Here is a 6,743-nt window from a genome sequence, read left to right on the forward strand (position 1 = left end):
CTTTTCTTCTTATGAAACCTTTATTAACCTTTATTAAAAAAAAAATTAAATGATCATATATGGCAAAGGGTGGCCGGCCATGTGGTGTTTTAGAGTGGTGTGAACCCAAATTTTTATAAAATTTAAATGCCATTTAATTAAGAGGTCAAGTGGGCAAGTGGGTAGAAAAGCACTCAAGTACCTTGTGATATTTTGAAGAGTATTGTGAGCAATTCCCACACTAAGAACCGATCACTCTCCATCTCTCATTCACTATCATCTTTTTGAAGACCTCTCAAAGTGTTCTCTCCATTTTTCAAGCCCAAGAACACCAAGGAAACTTTGAGGCTAAGTCTTGGTCTAGGAAGTATTTTCCCTAAGGTAAACTTTCACTAATCTAGGCTTTTGTAAAGTTTTAAGCATAGAGTTTCAAATAGCTAATTGAATATGTTGTTGGGGGAAGTTTTTTAGGGTTTTTGAAAGGTTTTGAAGGAGTCAAAGCTTATAGGAAGGTCCAAACCTTAAGCAAGAACACCAAAGAGGTAAAAAGTTTACTTTTGATGATTTTGTTGTAGGGTTTTTAGTTTTAAGCATTATTTTGTATATATAATGCTTAGAGTTTCTTGTTGATGATGTAATAAGGTTATGGTAGTTGTTTAATAATTTTTATGATGCATGTGTATTGATTTTTGAAAATAGGAACCAAAACCCCCAAGGGTTTTGTAGGATACCCTAAAACAAAACATGTTTTGAGCTGTGACTTCCAAAGGGTCAAGCAGCCACTGTATATTGTTTTTGTAAAATTAAATTGTACTGTGATGTTGTTGAGATTGAGTACATAAAATTGAGCTTTTGAAACACAAAAAAATGTTTAGAAATGAGGAAGTTATGCTATTTCAAAGTTTAGGTAAAAAACTGTTTTTTCGTATTCTTATTTTCGGAACCAAGTTTGGACAGCCACTGTATAGGGCAAATGAACCCATTTTTTTTTTAATTTTGTGGAAATATTACTGGCATAACCTATTAGTCCACTGTAAAATTTGGTAAGAAAATATTAAACGGTTTGAAAGTTATTAACTGTAAAAGTTTGGAAAAAATAAGGACTTGAAAATAAGGTCATTTTTACCTCATTGTTGGAAAATGATTTCACCAATCAGAAATGCTCATTTTGACCTAAGATTTTACAAAGACCTAAATGGCATAACAAAAATGGAATTGGGAAATTTTGGTAACAATTGGGTAAGTAAATTTCAAGTTATGAACTAACGAAGTATGTAGTTAAAAATGTGAAAATTAGGTTTTTCACACTTAGTGTAAAAATGAGATTTTGGAACATAAGGTAAAAAGTAAAATTTTGTTTATTTCAAGATATAAATTGGTAAGTCTTGAAATCATATTTTCACTAAAATTACCCCTTTGAGTTTAAATGAATTATTTTTCTAGTAAGTAAAATTTATTAATTGCTTTTGGAAAATTAATTAGTCAAGATGAGAAATTTATAACGGTTTTCCTAATTAAGACAAATTAGGCAATTTTCTTAAAACGGTTTTTAGATATTAAAACCTTAAGAAAAATAAAAGGAAAATTTAAAGAGTTTATTTTCTTTAAAAATAATTAAGGAATTTATTTGTATTTTCTGGATATAATACCGGCTAAAATCTTACATATTTTAACCGACTAGTCGAAAGTGCGGGTTAATAGTGATACCTTGAAAGAATAAGATTTTTAGCGGGTTGTGGGGAAATACCATTGTGATACCCGAGCCTAGGTATCGAGACCTTAGGATAGGTCTCCCCGAGACTTAGGGTTTAGTCTCGAATATTTTGTATGACTTTCCTTAATAGGTTTAAAACCAAATAAGGATTATAAATCCTTACAAATGACTTTTATTAAAATGACCAAACTGCCCAAAATAATAATAATGAATTATGAGTGCCATAATTAATCCGAGTATACTGTATGGATAACTACAGTATTGGCTAAGCGTAACTGGACTGAACGTTGAAGGGTGAAAACTTGCTGAGCGCTAAGGACTCCAAGTAAGTCAACTTATATTGTATGGCTGCAACATGAAATGATTATTGTCTTGTATGTTAGTATAGGGATACATGCATATATATAGGCTGTCATAGAAAGTTGCTTAGAGACGTTAGTCTAGTGAGTGCTGATTTAGAAAATATGAACGGTAGAAGTCCGTCATATCCTAGACGGTTGATCCCCGTCACACTGCTTGATTTTATTTATGTCCGGTTCATTACCGTGACGAGTGGCCATGAGATGAGGATAAGCTGGTTAAACCTAGGGGCGCCAAGATAAATGGGACCTAGGGGCCCTCATGCTTACTTAATCATTGGACGGTTAGAATCCGAGCAAGTGCTCTGATAAGTTATTCCTGGATAGCAGCCGTGAATATTGGCCATTCCGTGAGAGTGCCTAGAGATACTAAGAGTTGCCAAGATTGAGTGAGGCTGAACACCCTAGGGGCAGCTGCTCACCAGCACCACTGATTAACATAGAAGTCTTCGTAAAACCGTGTAAATTGGATTACACTCTTGAATAAATAGCGATGCCCTAGGTAACACGATAGTTACCCTTGATGAGAATATTTATTGGCTAGATCTTAGTGTGGAGACTCGGTTCTCTTTTACAGATTAGCAATTATGTTGGAGGGCGCGTTACGCATGAATTGTTAGAAATTGTCGAGCGTTGGTCTCGAATTATGTTGTGATATAATATATCTGCTTGCTCTGGGATTTTCTGAGTGCAGGGATATAATTGTTGATAAGATATAGTTGTGATATAATATATCTACTTGTTCTGGGATTTTTCTGAGTGCAGGATTTTTATCTAGATATGAATTAATTTATCATTGGTTATCAGGCATGACCATAAATTTGCCAGGACGCTTTAGCGTTCTTGAAATTGATTGTGTAGGGTCCGGATGGGTCCGGAACCCTAATTCTCTACATGCTTTGTTTGAAAGTTGATCTTACTAAGCGTTTTCGCTTACCTAGTTGTTTCATGTTGTAGGTAAGAGCAAGGGCAAGGCAGAGCAGTGAGCGTTGGAGTCTTCCTTGCAAATGTACATGTGGACCGACCTTTTTGGAAGCCTTTTTATTTTTGGAAAAGTTGTGTAATTTTCCTAAACTAGGCTCACTCTAATCTTTATAAAACATGTTTGTAACTAAATGTTAAGTATGGCCATACGACTTTTTAAAAAGTTTTTAAGTTTTTCTTTCTATGGGTTTTTGAGACATTTTGTTAAATGAAAACATTTATATTTCCGCATTATCGAGTCTTGAAAATCCGGGTCGTTACATAGGAAATGATTACTATGATGCGATTATTTCTTTACAATAGTTTAAGTTTTTTGGTGAGTATGTCACTGGACGAGTCCCCATGTATTTAGGAATTAGTATCACCTGTTTGATCTACAGTAATTTAGTTTTTATTGTGGAATATGTTCAGACAAGTTTGTCTAATGTGATTGATATAAATTTGAATGTTTAGGATTCCCTAGTGTATTATTGCAACACAACCTTGGCATTTAATGATTATTTTAGTTGTGCATTGCTTACATTGATACCATTTTGGTAAATATGCAGGAAGGATGCTTTCTATTCAATCTTGTGATATTTGTGATTGTAGAGTTATTTTGACTGGATTTGGGTAGTATTATGTGCTTTGCTTCTGTTGTGTTATTACTGTGATTGTTTCTTTTTTAAAGATCACAGGAATGTTTTTGTTCCTCCTGGTTTTTTCTTCACCCTGTTGAGGACATTTGTTTGTTTCCTTTTTTATTGCAGTTCCCATAGTATCTTTTATTTGATAATTTCTCTAGTCCACTAACCAATTTCATGAACCTTAATATTGCTGTCTTATTGGGTGTTCAGTGTATTATTATGCAGGATTCAATATTAATTTGTTACTGGATGTTCCTTGCCAGTTTTATTTTCATGTTATCTTATCGTGTCTTCATTTATAACTGGAAAGCTAGTTCGAAGATCTATATGATCAATTCTGAATTTAAATCTTTCTGTTTTGGTAAAAGCTGACTGGGTTTTTGTAGTTGATTATTATAATTCAAAATTATTTTTCATCGGCTATTTTTTTGGATGGCCACTAGTCCAAGTTCTTGAATTGCTTTTTTCTCTATAAAATGGCAGCATAAATTCCTCTTTAACCCAAATCAATATCATTAATGCTCAATGCCTTAGGTATACAAATGTGTATATATATAAGAGAAATTTTAATTGAATTAAAATATATCAATCAGAATTTTGTTGCTGTAGATGAGAATGCTTGCTTTTTTTTTTTATTTTGGTAATTGGAATGATGTGGTAAATTTTAAGATAATATATCAATTAGAATTTTGTTGTTGTAGATGAGAATGCTTGATTTTTTTTTACTTTTGGTAATTGGAATGATGTGGTACATTTTAAGATATGGCTTGCAAATGATGGAAATTATATAGAGCTTGGATGGCTTACAACTTGGAAACAAAGACAACAAAATGTTGACTTTCGATTGCCATGTGAGATTTTCGGGGTTGTGTAACAAAAGTGAGCACCATTTTGTTATGACTTCATTTAATTTCTTGATGCATATGTCCAAACTTAATCTAATATGTTGAAAAAATAATTTCTTTAAGTTCTTACTTGAAAACTTGACTATGAGATTGGATTCATAGTTGAGTTGCTCATTTTAGTTTGAAACATTATAAAGTTAAGAATAAGTTTTATACAACAATGCTTATGGTTTAAGACAATTAAAAAAAAAACTACACTCTATATGTTTTGTGAAATGCCTTAGAGACATAATACTTGGATGAAATAATCTTTATGCATAAGAGTTTGAAAGTTAATTGCCTAATTCTATATCTTTGCAGAAAGCTCCAATTGATCCTTTCACTCGTGAAAGTTGCAAGCCATCTACATCTCAAGGTGTTCCACTTGGAGGCATGGGGTATGTGTTGTACAAGCTTGTTGCTACAAATTTTTCAACTTTGTTCTTTTTTATTTGATCAAACTGATGTGCTTGTTTGTTTATGTCTCATACAGAAGTGGCAGCATATCTAGAGGTTTTAGAGGTGAATTCAGGCAATTTAAAATTGTTCTTGGTTTATGTGAAGGTTCTCCAGTCATGGCCAAGCAAGTTGGCATTTTTGGTTAGCAAAATAAGGTTAGAGCTCGACGTATCCGAAGGGCTCAGTGGAGGTAGGCACGACGATATGTATCTCTTCTCATTCTGCTTTTTTCTTTCTTTCTTTCTCTTCTCTGTTTTTGTGTTTGCCTCTAGGTTGAGGGAAAACATCGTTTGGAAAGAGTAATATGTAGTGGAATGAATAATGAAGTATGATTTCACAAAGCCCATTGCTTGTCTTTTTTAAATTTTGAAGTCATGAATGACTTCTAGTTTATTAGTATCTTGAAGAGACCTTGTTTAGTATACACTACGTCAATTCACATTATTTTGATATCACTTTTCTTTGTAGAGTTTAACACTGTATCAAACAGTAGAATAGAGAGGAGCAATTCCAAGTTTCTTTCAAAAGATTTGCAAGCTTTCAAAAGTAAATACATGGATCGAAGAGATCCTATGGCATTATCTGGGTCTACATCTTACTATACTTAGAGAGGAATAGTTGTCCCTAGTTTTGGAGGACAACTTGATCTTCATGGATCACCAGGCATTCATCAATTGTCGAATCCAAATGTGTCGTATCAGTCCAATGTGGGAGGCAGTACTATGGGATCAACACTACCAGCAGAACCTCCTTCAGCTATGTCCTCCCATGGTGTCAATGTGGGGGGTGGAGAAGCTATGATGTCATCAAATGAGCAAATTAAAAGGAAAAGAGGAAGGCCTTGGAAATACAGACCTGATGGATCTGTATCCTTGCAACTGTCTCCTTCTCTCGTTACCAATCCTGAAATGGCATCACCAACCCAGAAGCGCAGTAGGGGATGAACAAAAGGGACTGGGAAGAAGCAACAATTAGCTTCTCTTGGTACGTTTGTGATAGAAAATTTGAGTTTTGTTTTGTGCTTGATCATGACTTGGTGCGACGTACAGAGCAAAAATGTTCAAATGTTGAGTTTCCTGGTCTTTTAAGAGGTCAGGTATTCATTTACTTTATCTCAGTATGCTTTCAAATTGTAATGTATTTTTGGAATAGTTGAGTCGCTGGAAAAAAAATTGACGAATGAGAGAACAGAAATAGAACATAAAAGAAAATGGACATGTGAATAAACAAAACTATGTGTTGTAGGATTCTGCTTCTAATGTTAATTTGTAATTTTAGATAATGAACCTGTATCTTAGTTGGAAAATTTGATTATGATTTTGATCATGAAATCTATACATTTCCCTCATAACCACGTGATACTTTTTAGCTTAGTAGTAATTATGAATAGGATGATTTCTTTCACTTTCCATATAACTGCCATATTCTGTCTCTCACTATGAATGATATGATATTTCATGACCTCATTAGTTTTTCTTTTATGTTTTATTTACTAGATTCAATAAGTGAAGTGCAAAAGAAAATCTGATTTGGAAGGCTTTGGTGTGCTGACATTTGGAAGATCATGAATTCCTACTTTTACTTTTGAATATGCAACTGTTTATGACTATTTTGTTTATGTTAATTAGGCAGTGTTGAATATCTTAAGACTTTTAGATTGTTTTTAGATAATCTTGAATGTATTTTGACACAATTATTTGGTTATATGTGTTATGAACCATATACTTGGTACTCAAAA

General features: G+C 33.4%; 1 pseudogene; it reads left to right on the top strand.

Moving 5' to 3' along the window:
- Positions 1–5,456: 5,456 nt before the first annotated feature.
- On the top strand, positions 5,457–5,984 carry LOC133785264 (AT-hook motif nuclear-localized protein 11-like; annotated as a pseudogene).
- The last annotated feature ends 759 nt before the right edge of the window (positions 5,985–6,743 follow it).

This window comes from Humulus lupulus, chromosome 6 (assembly GCF_963169125.1).
Source record: "Humulus lupulus chromosome 6, drHumLupu1.1, whole genome shotgun sequence".
Lineage (NCBI taxonomy): Eukaryota > Viridiplantae > Streptophyta > Magnoliopsida > Rosales > Cannabaceae > Humulus > Humulus lupulus.